Genomic DNA, 14,190 nt, shown 5'->3' with positions numbered 1-14,190 from the left:
GCTTAGCTGCATGCATCCTTTCTAGCAATTCATCGGTTAGTGGCAAATTGTACTTGATAGACAACATCCACTAATCCAATTAGCCATTGGTTCACCATCTAGGGTGGACAACTTAACTGCTCCACTTGGAGATACATCTTCAATGATAAATGGTCTGTTTCCCTTTTTCTTAAACTTGGGAGGTGTTGCTTAAGGGAATAGACTAAAACTAATTCCCCTTTTTTGAAGATTTTTGTAATTAGATGGGAATCAAAAATCTGTTTTTGTTTCCACTTTTGCGCATAGATTGAGCTACAGCAGTTAGCCTTTACTCATCTAGCTTCTCTAAATCTTCAAGTATTTCTGACAATTCATGTCTAGTCCACTCAAGATCTTTAGCTACCCTTAGTGTCGGCAATAGAAACTCTATTGGCAGTATGGCATCAAGACCATAAACAAGGTTAAAGGGTGTAGCATTTAAAACTATTTTGAATGAAACTTGATAATCCCATAGAGCAGCATGGAGATTCATTTCCCAATCTGTCCTTCCTGAACTAACCACTTTAGTCAATACCAAGCTAAGAATTTTATTTGTATGCTCAGCTTGTTTGTTTGCTTGTGGGTGATAGGGAGCTGATTTGTTATGGATGACCATAAATTCATTAAGCAGATACTTGATTACCTCATTGAGGAAATGAGTTCCTCTATCACTGACAATTTTTATTGGTAATCCATATCTTGTGAACACATACTCATATAACAATGAGGCAGTGGTTCTGGCATCATTCTTTTGAGTTGCTTTAGCCTCGGCCCACTTGGTCAAATAGTCCGTAGCTACAATGATATATTGAGCTTGGGTTCTATAAGCAGGTGGTTGTATTGGCCTAACAAAATATATACCCCATTTTGCAAAAGCTCTAGCCCCCATCATTGGTCTTAAGGGCGTGCTATCTACACGTGTTGGCATTTTTTCTAGTTGACAAGCACCACACCTTCGAACATACTCTTTGGAATTTGCAAAAAGTGTTGGCCACCATATGCCCACCATTAAGATTTCTCTTGTAGTGGTCTCACTAGAAAAGTGACCTCCAGCTAATCTAGCATGTGCATGTTCTATAATTGGAATATATTCGTCTTCATTTGCACAAAGACACAGATATTGGTCCTTACCTCTCCGATACGATTGGTTTCCTATAAGAGCATAGTCTCTTGCTTCAGTTTCGATTGCTCTTTAATGGCGTTTACTCATATCCTTAGGAAATGTTTGGCTTGATAAGTAAGTAACTAGATAGTTAATCCACTTAGGAACAGGCAAGTCTCAAGATTCATCGCATAGTTTGATCTTCCGCAAAGTGAATTCCTACTATGGTAATATGTGCTTAACTTAGGTATTGGCTTTTCTCTTCAGGATTAATGCATAAGAGCAATATTCTATCTCGATTTCTTTTGTATAGCCTACTAGCTAATAATTGATACATAACCGATTGCTCAATTAATCCAATTGTAATAGGAAGTGGTATTTGTGAATCCACTTGGGCTATGGTCATCAATGATACCATATTTTTCAACCATCGAGGTATCATTTCCACGGAGAACAGATATGCATCCGGTAAATCATCGTCTACCCCTTTAGGTGATTCTCCTGAAACAATCCTTGATAAATCATTTGTTCTTTGGTGAGTAGTGCCCTTTTTTACAACCACGGTGAAATCGAATTCTAGAAGAATGATGAACCATCTCACTATTCTTTTTGTGCTGCATGGCTTGTTGACCAAGTACAATAAGGCTTGGATCCACAAAGAACACAAATTTGTTGGCCAATAGGTAATGTCTATACTTTTTTACGGCATAGATCATTCCTAATCCTTCCCTTTTAGTGGTGGTGTAATTCTTTTAGTTCATATTCAATTGTCGGCTGGCATAAGCAATAGGAAAATCAATTTTCTCGTCTCCTGGTTGAGCTAGTATACAACCAATGGCAAAATTGGAAGCATCTACATGTATGTGGAATATCTTATTCCAATCTGGTGCTTTCAATATTGGAGCTGAAGTGAGAGCTTGATTAAGCTTCATGAAGGATTCTTCACACTCATCAGTCCATTCAAAGTGTGTAATCAAGATATACATGGATTTTAGAGTACATGTAAATGAACCATCTGTAATATCCACAATGTCCCATGAAAACTTGAACCCCCTTGATTGTTGTTGGTCTAGGCAAAATAGCAATAACATGAATTTTATCCATATCAGTAGCTATGCCATTTTTAGACACTATATGTCCAAGAATTTTTTCTTGTCTACCCATGAATGTGCACTTTTCAGGATTTAAGAAAATCCTATAAAGTCTACATTTTTCGAATACCTTTTTGAGGTGTTCAAAATAATCAGCCCGGATTGATGAGTGTACACATAGATCATCCATATAAACTTCCAAGAATTTCCTTAGATGTTCTTTAAAAGCATGGCTCATCAATCTTTGGAAGGTGGTAGGAGCATTAGTTAACCCAAAAGGCATAACCCGATAGGCAAAAATACCCCATTCTGTTGCAAAAGCAATTTTATGCTGATCTTTTGGGTCAACCAAAAGTTGATTGTATCCCGAAAAGCCATCTAAGAAGCCATAAGCTTCTTTTCTTGCAACTCGTTCTAAAACATGCTCAGTAATTGGAAGAGGAAAGTTGTCTCTAATGGTAGCTGCATTCACTTTCTTGAGGTTGACACACACTCATAATTTTTCATTTTTCTTGGGTACTACCACAATTGGAGACACCCAATCTGTGTGTTCAATTTTATAAATGGATTCGGCTTCCTTTAGTTTTTCAATCTCTTCTTTAATCTTTCTGAAAAATGTTTCATTATATGTGTATGGGCTTTGTCTACTTGGTGCTGCATCATCTCTCATGGGTATGGTATGTTGATAGATTTTTGGATCAACACCCTTGAGATCCTTATAAGACCAAGCAAAGATATCTCGGTATTCTTTCGGTAAGCTTAACAAAAGCTCTTCTTCTTCTTCTGTTAGGTCATTTGCAATGTAGACAGGCCTAGGCTCTTCTCCTGGTTCAGCCAGATCTATCTTTTTTGCATTTTCAGGTCCTTCATAGGACTCGCCTAGTTTTCTTCGTTCTCTAACAGGTTGTTTGATTATGATTTTTTTATCTTGGAGAGTATATTTATTGTAATGGGATAGAACACTCATTACATCCTTACCATCCTCTTCTGTGGTTTCCATTTCGGTCGTATATATCTCCTTTAGAGCTTTTTTCAACTCTTGATACTTCTTTTTTCGCTCAACTCGTGTCATGGTTGACTCCTTTTCCTGTTCCTTTGGCTATGCTTGAGTATCCTTTCTCATTTTTCTTGATGTTTTCGACATTTCTGGATTTTTGTTTTGAAGGATATCTGCCAGTGCTTTTGTCCTTGGCACAATCATGTGCATCTATCTGCATCAGGAACTCTATTCTACTGGAGACTGATGGCATAGGTCTAGCTTTCACGTTTTTGGTGTCACTTTTTTGTCTATACCATTTGTGTCTTCTTGATTTCTGGTTTGGAAAGTCAAAAAACTTTTCCTCCCCTCCTTTCATGAGTAGCTTATCTCTCCATGTTCTTTTTCCGGCCCCGAATCATTTGAGGTAGCTAAATGTTCTTCTAACTCATCTGTTGCATCATAGTAGAGGTCTGAAAAGACTTGTTGAGCTTTCATCAAGTCCTTGGTTTCCTGAATTTCATCTTCAATGTGAAGGGTTGAGATCATTTGTATGGGAATTATGTCATAGCCGTCCTCATTGCAAAATTGAGTAGGCATGGACATATTCACACATACATCCATTGTCGCTAAAATTTGAGTCCTCTCAAATGGCTCAAACAAATGCTCGGGAAAGGGTTCAGGTACATAGGCTTCATCTGTGCAATCCCTTTCTAAGATACATTCTTCTCGTTTTAAGCTCCCGTTTTCTGAATCTCCACACATCCAAATAGGAGTGTCTTTGTGCAACCAAGATGGAAGCTTAGTTTCAGCTGAAGAGACTGAATCGAACTCTTGTATGGGTGTTTTCATGACATCTCTATAAGTGTGATCTTTTAGATTAACCCTTGTTATTGATCCCACTTGCTTCAAGTACACGTAATTGTTTCCCCAATCTTGGATGAGTTGTACCTGTTGCATGAAAGGTCTTCCCAATATGATTTCGTAATTGAGTTTCTTCCCAAAGTCTACTATGGAAAAAGTGTGTTGATATTCATTCCCACAGGAATCAACTATCACTTTTTCAAGCAGTCCTAAGGGTCCATCAGCCAACTGCAATTTCATTCGAGTTTGTCTAATGGCTGGTTGTCCCCAAGATACCCATACTGCTTTCGTGGCTATGACTATGCCTGTCCCACTATCCAGTATTGCCATGGTTTCAATGTCATATATTTCACTGGAAGGGTTGTGTTTCCTTCTTTCCCTTCATAGTATTCTCCGACTTTGTTCATTGGAACAGATCGAATCTCTTTGTTGTCCATTTCGTGTTTCAATTTTCCCAATTTTTTTGCAATTAGTCCGGTTATCTCCACCTTCTCTAGGGTTTTCTATAGATCATTCCATAGATATGGTCTGATTTTCAACAATTCTCCTAAAGTAAGAGTGCATTGGATGGGTGTAGATATGATTGAATGAATGTTGTATACTTCTAGGGTTTGTTCTGCTTTTTTTACTTGAGTGATCTTACACGCTATGGATTCATCTTTGTTATCTCCCAAGTAAGAGGGTAGTGTTCTCAAGGCCAATGGTTTTGACATTCCTGAAGCTTCAGATCTAAAATCTCTATACAAGGATTGTGCATCCATGTCCATATCAGGAGGTAGATTGTCTAACCAAACTTCCTCTATAGGAGCTGACTTTAGAGTTAGGCTCCTATCATTGATTTCTCTAACTTTTTCCCATAAGTGTCCTGGCCAGTCTTCTTCTACGAATGGAACTCCGTCTAAGGAATCTTCACTGCCCAGCACTATAAGTTTTGGCTCTTTTGTTTCAAGGTGGGGTTTTACCACCACTTTGGATTTTTCTTGATTGTCTCTTAGCACAAACTCCTCAGGTTTTGTCATACTTTCAAGCTTGGGTTTTTGTTTTTCCAGCATTTCTTACGTGATTCTTACCAAATTTTGATAAGCTTCAAGCTTAGCTGCTTCCATTTCTGGAGAAGGATAGTTTTTCCATTTGTTTTCCATGTTTTGGCCTGCTTTAAGTCCTACTAGGTAGGCTTCCAAGGCTGCATTAATAGGCTCAAAATTTTTGTCAACCAAAATTGAGCCTCCAGATTTCACGGTGGTTTCCTTGATTTCGCTTCCAGTTTCTTTTCCTAGAATAGTTGTTTTACTTTTTCCTCGATTTTAGCCCTTTGTTTCTGTTTTCTCATCTCATACCTTTTGCTTCTGCTTCTTTTGGTCTTTTGAGAGGAAATTTTTGTATTCTCCGAATCACCAGAGGATTTATGTTTTGTTTTTTTAGCCTAGGTTCTAGTGATTACCTTGATTGGAACAATTGGTTCACTTTCAAATGAGCTACTAGGTATCCCTTGGACTACGTTTACTATTGTTTTACCCTTGTTTAAAAGATTTTTAGGACAATCTTCCAGGAAGTGTCCTCCCCTTTTGCAACATTGTATGCAATAAGCTTCAACTGGCTTGAGGTTTTTGTCAGGCTCTGGGCATTCATTTTTCCAATGATCATCTGCACCACAGTTATGACAGTTTCCCGTTCTTGGCTTAATCAAGGGTCTTACCATAGGAGGTCTAACACCTTGATTAGCTACATAATACATTGGTGCAAGCTCTGGTGGAGTATAAGTCATGGGTTCTTCCATTGGTGGTGGATGTGAATTATATCAATCTCATTCTACCATTACTATAGATGGACTAGGCTTAGCATAGTGTGTAACAAGCACTAGTGCTTGTTCATCTATGACTCCCTCTGAGTGCATGTACTTTACAGGTACTACATTATGTCCTAGATATGGAGGTTGTTGACCCAACACAGGTTGAGGTCTTTCCATACCCATAGCTGGTCTTTGAGCTGGGGCCATATAAGGTTGATATCTGTACATGGGTTCTCCTTGTGGCCTCATAGGCATGAACTGAACATTCCCATCATACTTTGGTCGTTAATAGCACTCATTGGTCTCATGATTGGTCCATTTACCTTCAATTACACACCATTTTTGCGGCCTAATTGGTTGTCCCTGTTGAGGTATCCCTTGTCTTGGTCCTCTCATAGGTGCTTTTTGCTGTTATTCATCAAGTCATTCATCCTCTTGAGCATGTCTTCTATGGCTGAAAGTGGTACTGAAGCATCCGTTCCCACTTGAGCTGGTTTAGTGGATGCTATTTTCTTGCTTTGGTTATCCTTAGGGGCATCTTCTACATTGAAAATATCACAATTGTCTCCTAAATCAATAGCGTCTGACACACACTCTTCTAGGGTTGTGTGCTTCTTGCTATACAGTATAGCATGTTGTTCTTTGTTTAGCAGTCCCTACAGAAACAATGATACTAGTCGCTCTTTTGTAGGTATCTTTAGCTCTGGGCATTTGGAAATGTGTTGTTTCATTCGAGTTGCACAATCCCGAACAGACTCACCTTGTTTCTGGTTAAAGCTGTAGATTTGAGCTACCCTATTGTGTTTGATCCCCGTTTTGGAACAAGCAGCTACAAATCCTTGAGCTAATGTATTCAAGTCCGTGATTGACCTTGGTGGAATTTTTTGGAACCATGTCAATGATTTTCCTTATAATGTCATTCCAAACCCTTCGAATTGAGTATTTAAATCGAATATGCGTTCTGCTCTTAGCACTTTCTGACCCACTTTTGAAAATCAACTGGTCTGACATGTCTATTTGGTTCAACTCCATGTCTCCTGGCAGCTGGTCTTGTTCCAAGTCCTCCAAACCAGTCTGTTGGAAATATTGACTCATGTAGCCCTGGACTGCTGGCTTTAGTGTCACCCGGTTTTCTTCGTGATGAGGTGATTTCTGGTTTCTTAACATTACTCTCAGAAGATCTCTCACGTGTTCATCTCTTGGAATAGTTTCTGGTCCTTGGCCCAATATCCAATCCCTTATGGAATACCCTTGGTATTTGGTTTGTTCCACCTCCTTAGGAGTCATCATAACAAAGTTGTTGTTATAACAATCCCTAAACACGTAGATTGGTAGATTTGCTAATCCCTTATCTTTGATCTTGAAGATATAGATGATCTTCATGGACATTAGTTGTCCCAATTTGGCATGCAAATTCCACAGAAGATCTTTTACATTTCTATCCTCCCAACAATAGACTCCGATCCTAGGATTATTCGTATTAAGCCGTTTCAAAGGCTTCAAATCAACTTGATTGTATCCCTTGAATTCTAAACTTGGTGGTCCTTCTTTTGCTCCCATATCTGGAATTATCGTGTTTACTGCTAACCCCCATTTGTCTACCACGTCAGAGTCTTCGACTTGTAAATACTGAGTTCCGTTTCTATCCATGTACATTTTTCCTTGTTTGTTTGCCCTAATCTCCTCTTTGAACTCAATACCATGGTCGTCAATGCGAATAGCATACTCTTTGTTAGGATCTAGGTAAACCTGAGCTCCATGGTGATTAGTCTTACAAAATGAGAGTATATGCTTGTAGCACATTGTCGTTCCAGTTTCTGAGTGAGTCAAATAGGAAGACATTTCAGATGATTAATCTGAAAAAGTGTCTGAGACTTCTTCAAGAATAGTGTGGAAGGGGCTGCCTTGATTCACACTCTCTTCAGTGGATACTCTACTGGAGCTTTCTCCAAGTATGCCTTGATTTCCTAGTACACGACCAGATCTAAGGTTCATAGCAAATGGTCATCAGTTTTTTGTCCGCAGATTGACTTTGCAAATTTGGTCACAATTTTCAATCCAGTGATCCAAATCTTTCCAAATATGGTTTGTGGGCTTATTAGAACATGATAAAACTAGTGGTATTCTAACTTAGTCAAAAAAGTTGAAAAATGGGGCAGATGTAAATAATTACAATTATTTACAATTGGTAACTTTTTGCATCTTTTTGGTCAAGTGAGCATGTACACATGTCTATCACATCAATATAATCCTATGAATCAAATTTCAATGAGTTTGGACAATTTTTCCCCCAATTTACACTCAAGTTTCCGAAAGTCAGTACAAACTTTAGTTTTTACCCAGTTTGGTGAGCCAAATCTTTTGTGCCTTTACAAAAGTTGTTTGTACACATGCAATGAGTCACTGGTATCTGAAGAGCGCATGCGAGAGTGTGTGTGTGTGTGCTGCAATGGAGAAGAGAGGAGACACAGGTTTGAGTGGACTCCAAACACAATAGTGTTAGGGTTATGAGTCCTTATTCTTTTATGTAGAATGAATGTCAGTGTTAGTTCCCGGTAGTCTCCGGTCGCCCAACACTTAGGCGCGGCACATTGGGCTTTACCACACCAACAACCTCCCACTTAAAGGACAATGTGCCTTTAAGCTGGGGTGACAATGTATATATACATACAATATATATATACAATACAGTTAGACAATGACCATGATCATCTACCCAATGCCCATGAGTGCCCGACAATGTGCAAAGCACTCTGAAGGTAAGCCATTTTTTAGAAGATCAGCACGGTTTTCAGTCGTGTGAATCTTGGCAAGCTACAATCGCTTGTCCTCAAGCACCTCATGAATGAAGTGATACTTCACATCCACATGCTTTGTCTTTGCATGAAACACTAGATTCTTTGCCAATTGTATAGCACTTTGGCTATCACAATGTAACACAGGCATCTCAACATTGTTTCCCAAGTCTCCCACCAGTCGACCAAGCCATATAGCTTCCTTGCAAGCTTCTGAAGCTGCAACATATTCAGCCTCTGTAGTAGAAAAGGTAACACAATCTTGCGAACGAGATCGCCATGAAACTGCACCTCCAGTGAATTCAAAAACATAGCCTGATGTGGACCTTCTCTTGTCCAAGTCTCCTGCATAATCTGCATCCGTGTAACCAATTACACATGCTTCCTTTGTTCCAAAGCAAATGCACATGTCTTTTGTACCATTCAAATATCCCATAACCCCTTTCACTGCCTCCCAATGTTTCTTGCATGGATTTGACATATATCTACTAACAACTCCCACTGCAAAAGCAATATTAGGACGTGTAGCAATCATAGCCTACATCAAACTCCCAACTGCAAATGAATAAGGCACTTGTGCCATTTTAGTGTTTTCCTCTTCAGACTTAGGGCAATCATTTTTAAAAAGTTTCACATATGGAGGCAATGGAGTACTCAATGCCTTCCCCTTCTCCATATTGAAACGCTTGAGCACTTTAGCAATGTACTCAGATTGAGACAAATAGACCAATTTCTTGCATCTATCTCGCTTAATGCGCATGACAAGGATATGGCTTGCTTCACCCATGTCTTTCATTTCAAAGTTTGCATGTAACTCTAACTTCAAGGCTGAAATCTCATCCCTACATTTCCCGGCAATTAACATATCATCCACATAAATGACCAAAATCAGCAAATTACCATCTTTAGCTCGCTTAGTGTAGAGGCAATGGTCCATATCGCTATGTTTGTAGCCTTGAGAGAGCATGAACAAGTAGAATTTAGGATACCACTCCCTTGATGACTGTTTTACACCGTAACGAGTATTTTCTAACTGACACACCAAGTTTTCATTGCCCTTCTCAACAAAACCTTCTGGCTGCTGCATATAAACTTCTTCTTGAAGATCACCATGCAAGAACGCCGTCTTGACATCCATCTGGTCAATTTCCATGTCGTCTTTAGCAACCAACACAAGTACACACCGCAGAGTAGTCATCTTGACAACCGGAGAAAAGATCTCATCAAAGTCAATACCCTGCTGCTTCTTAAATCCTTTAGCAACAAGTCGTGCCTTGTACTTGGGTTTATTATCATGAGGTGTAATTTTTTGCTTGTACACTCATTTGATGGTAATGCCTTTTTACCTTTAGGCATCCGAACCAACTTCCAAGTATGATTCTTATGCAACGAGTCCATTTTTTATTGCATATCTTTCTCCCACTTTGCCTTGTCATCCATTGACATGGCTTCCTCATAGCAGGAAGGCTCTCTGCAATCTGTCAACATAGTGTAGTCCAATGAGGGAGTAAATCTATCAGGAGGCCTTGAAACTCTTATAGACCTTCTAATAACTACTTGAGCCGGTTGTCCCTCAGCAACATCTTGTACTGCAGGAGGATTATGTACTCATTCTCTGACAACAGGCACTTCAGACCTATTGTGGACAATTCCATCTTCTTGGAAGATAACTCTCCTGACCTCCACTGTATGCACAGGCTTCTTATACATCTTTTCGTATACGTCATTACTGCGAACTATCTTTTTAGCTTCAGGATCCCATAACCAAAATCCCACCTTGCCAGGATTGCCATAGCCAAGAAATATGCATTTCTTTGACTTAGGAGCCAACTTGCTTCAAAACTCCTTTGGACCATGGCAATACGCTTCACAGCCAAAGACTCTAAGATGCTTGTAAGAAGGTGGCTTCCCAGACCAAAGCTCTTCAGGTACCTTCTCATCTAAATCCTTGTTAGGAGATCTATTAATAACATGGACAGCAGTTGCTAACGCTTCCACCCAAAATCCATTAGGCAACTCGACATTAGATAACATGCTAGGTAACTTCTCTTGTATGGTACGGTTCATCCTCCTAGCAACACCATTTTGTGGAGGGTTATATGGAGCAGTCAACTCTTTTGATGCCTTTGGAATCACAAAAACTTTGAAAGGCTTTAGTGACATACTCACCACCATTGTCTAATCTCAAGCACTTTACTTTCTTGCCAGACTGATTCTCCACTAATGCCACAAAATTTTGAAATTTTGAAAGAACTTCATCCTTCTTCCTGAGAGGATATACCCACACTTTCCTTGAGAAGTCATCAATGAATGTAGCAAAGTACAATGAACCTCCCATGGATATGTTAGGAATAGGTCCACAGACATCACTATGCACACTCTCTACTGTATCACTTTTTCAAGTGCTTCCCCTTTTGTGTGGTGACTGTGTTTGTTTACCATAAAGACAATGCTCACAAATTGAAAAGTCTGAAAAATTGAAGCCAGGCACATAACCAAACGAGATAAGATTTTCATTCCCTTTTGAGATATATGTCCTAACCAGCGATGCCACAAAGAAACACTTGGCTACTCGGTTACACAAATTACATGGTTTTTAACATTGGATACATGTAGCATGTACAAAGTCCCAGACTTTGAACCATGTGCTACCACTAAAGAACCTTTGGTGATCTTCCACAAACTATCACCAAATGTGCAGTAATATCCTGCGTCATCCAATTGTCCTGTACTAATCAAGCTTTTGGTAAGCTTCGGTACATGTCTCACATTCTTAAGCATGAATGAAGAACCATTTTGAAATTTCAGCTGCACATCGCCGACACCAACTATGTCGCAAGAAAAATCATTGCCAAGACAAACACGACCTTTACGGGCTGCATCCTATGTACTAAACCACTCTCTGTGAGGAGTCACATGAAACGATGCACCTGAGTCAATAACCCAATCCTATAAAGCATAGTCATGAGTGGCGACCAAAAATGTTGAATCCATGGCAGATGTGAGATAAATATCTCCATTAGAATCTTCAACAAAAACATTGTTGATCTCTTTAATCTTTATACTGCTTTCCTTAGTCTTGCCTTCTTCCGACTTCTTGTCTTTACCTTTCTCTTGTTTCCACTTTCGACACTCTTTCTTCATATGACCCTTTTTGTGACAATGATAGCATTCAATGTCTTTTCGGCCACGTGATTTTCTACGAGATTTTCCTCTCTGATTTTGCTTGCCCTTTTCTTGTGACTGACCACAAACAACGAGAGCATTGCTAGTACCAAGAGAAGTATTGAAGCGGTCCGGGGCGGGCAACAAGAAGAGCAACCTCTAGACACCCTTCAAGGCTCCCGTGCTGCTCAATGGGGCTGGGGCACAACACAACACAAACCAAAACAACAAACCCATAGCCAAATCCCAACTACACAAGGGGCACCACCTAGTTTAAGAGCGAACTAGGACGCAAAAGAGGAGAATCGTTAGAGCAACCCACAAACAAGCAAGGAATTTACACTAACCCTAACACCAATGGAACACTCTCACACACTAAAACACGAGAGAGAGAGAGAGAGAGATGGTGCTCAGGCTGCTTTGAAGTGTATCGTTAATGATCAAGCAAACATAAATATATATATATATATGTAAGAAAGAGAGAGAAGGGGAAAGGGGATGCTTGTTGCACTAATGCCTTCTTACAAATCTGTCATGACCAATCAAAGTGAGATTAGTATTTGTTCAACATAGCCTGAGCAAATTACACCACAACACATCGCAAGAAAAAAGCCACCCCAATCACTGTTTTAAGGCCAGGGGAGTCCTCTCCACCCTGTCGCCCTCTTACAGCATGTGGGATTTATGGCTAAATTGATAACAATACCCGGAGACAAGCTATCAAGAACTTAAATAAAACACCAAGACAGTTACACATCATTATTGTCCATGACTTCACGTTGGAAGGGAGACAAGGTATCCATGCTTAGTCCAAATTCACCCTCCTTGATTCAGCAAATGTTGGGCTTACTCTAGTAGGAGAAATGATAGATTTCCTACTCTCAATTTAATGATCACTCTCTCTTACAATGGCATAGAGTTCCCTTGCTAATCACCCCTAATACAACACATACATATGCCTAATGCCAATGAGATTCCACTCAAGAGCTCCTTCTCAAGAGGTTGAGCTTGGCTTCTCAAACTATAGCATAGTGCTCTTTCTTCTCCCCCCTTTTTTGTGCTAGCTACACCCTCCTTTTATAGCAATTTTGAAGGCTAGGGTTACTCCTCTAACCATGGCTGGGTTAGATTTTCAGCAATTTATCTAATTTCTTTTGCTTGGAATTATCAAGAAGTTGGTGGGGAAAGAGAGAGGAGAGAAATGGAGGTGATAGGACTTTTCATAGTGGGTTAGTGTTAGTAAAGTTAGTATTAATTTACAAATGGAATTGGATATTTACAATGGGAGTATCCATGTAGGATACAAATAAGGAAGAAAAACTCTTAAGAGGTAAGAAAAGGTGGATTTCTTACAAGGTTGATGCTCCAAGTGTCTTGAGTAGGGCCAATTTTGACGCTTGTTGACGGTCCACTAGCTTTGACGGTACATTTTTTCTCCACTCTTGACCTTCCTTGAGAGACAAGGTAATTGAAGCTGAGTAATTAACCACCATGATGCTGTCTTTTAAGAGAAGAGGCTGAATTTTGTGGTTTTTTTGATAGATATGGGTAATTTGGAGGAGGAAAAATGAGACTAGGTGGTCAATTTTGGAATGGAATTGTGTGTGGGAGGTATGAATTCACCATGGTTTCTCTTATTCTTCAAGGTTGAGGAGAAGGTGAGTAGGGTGCAGAGAGGAGTGGTGAGAGAGGTGGGGATGATGAGTGGAAAAGTGTGTGTGAAAGAGGAAAATGATAAAGTGGAAGAGAGAGTGTGGCTGCATAGCATGGGAAAACTGGGGTCCACTAATAAAATCATAGCTCACAGCTCGTAGCTCAAAAAAATATGAAAAAATTTGAGGCAAAAGTTCAGCCCATGAGCTACAATTTTTGTTTGTATCACCTTTTCAAATTCGGAGAGCAAGTGTACTTTAAAAATTCAGCAAAACCGACCATTTTTTTCCACTGCACAAGGTCCTTGTGGGGTCGTTCTTTGGATGATTCTTTTGAATACCTCCAAGAGTGAGCCCTCCATAGTGCATGTATGCATGCCACCTACCCTTGACCTTATTTGGTAGGTCTATAATTGAAGATATTGTTGAGATCATGATATAAGTGAATAGTACAACTAAGAAAATCAAATATTGAGGGGTCTAAAAAATATGTACATGTCAATTATAAATAATATAAGTGGAAAAAATATAAAGGGGTCAAAAGAAATCTCTCTCATTATGAGGCTACCATAAAAAGATAAATATTTTTGGTGTTCTAATTTTTTAGAAAAAAAACAAAATAGATGTAGGAAGGGAAAAATCACAATAGTGAAAAAATATACACATAAATAAAACTAGTTTTTTTGGATTTTTGTTGGGGTGGAGTTACACCAAATATAAGAGAAGCTTACATGAAAA

Source organism: Adiantum capillus-veneris, chromosome 11, assembly GCF_014529385.1.
Source record: "Adiantum capillus-veneris isolate H3 chromosome 11, ASM1452938v2, whole genome shotgun sequence".
Classification (NCBI taxonomy): Eukaryota; Viridiplantae; Streptophyta; class Polypodiopsida; order Polypodiales; family Pteridaceae; genus Adiantum; species Adiantum capillus-veneris.
The sequence above is the reverse complement of the archived record's forward strand: the minus strand, read 5'-3'. Positions refer to the sequence as shown.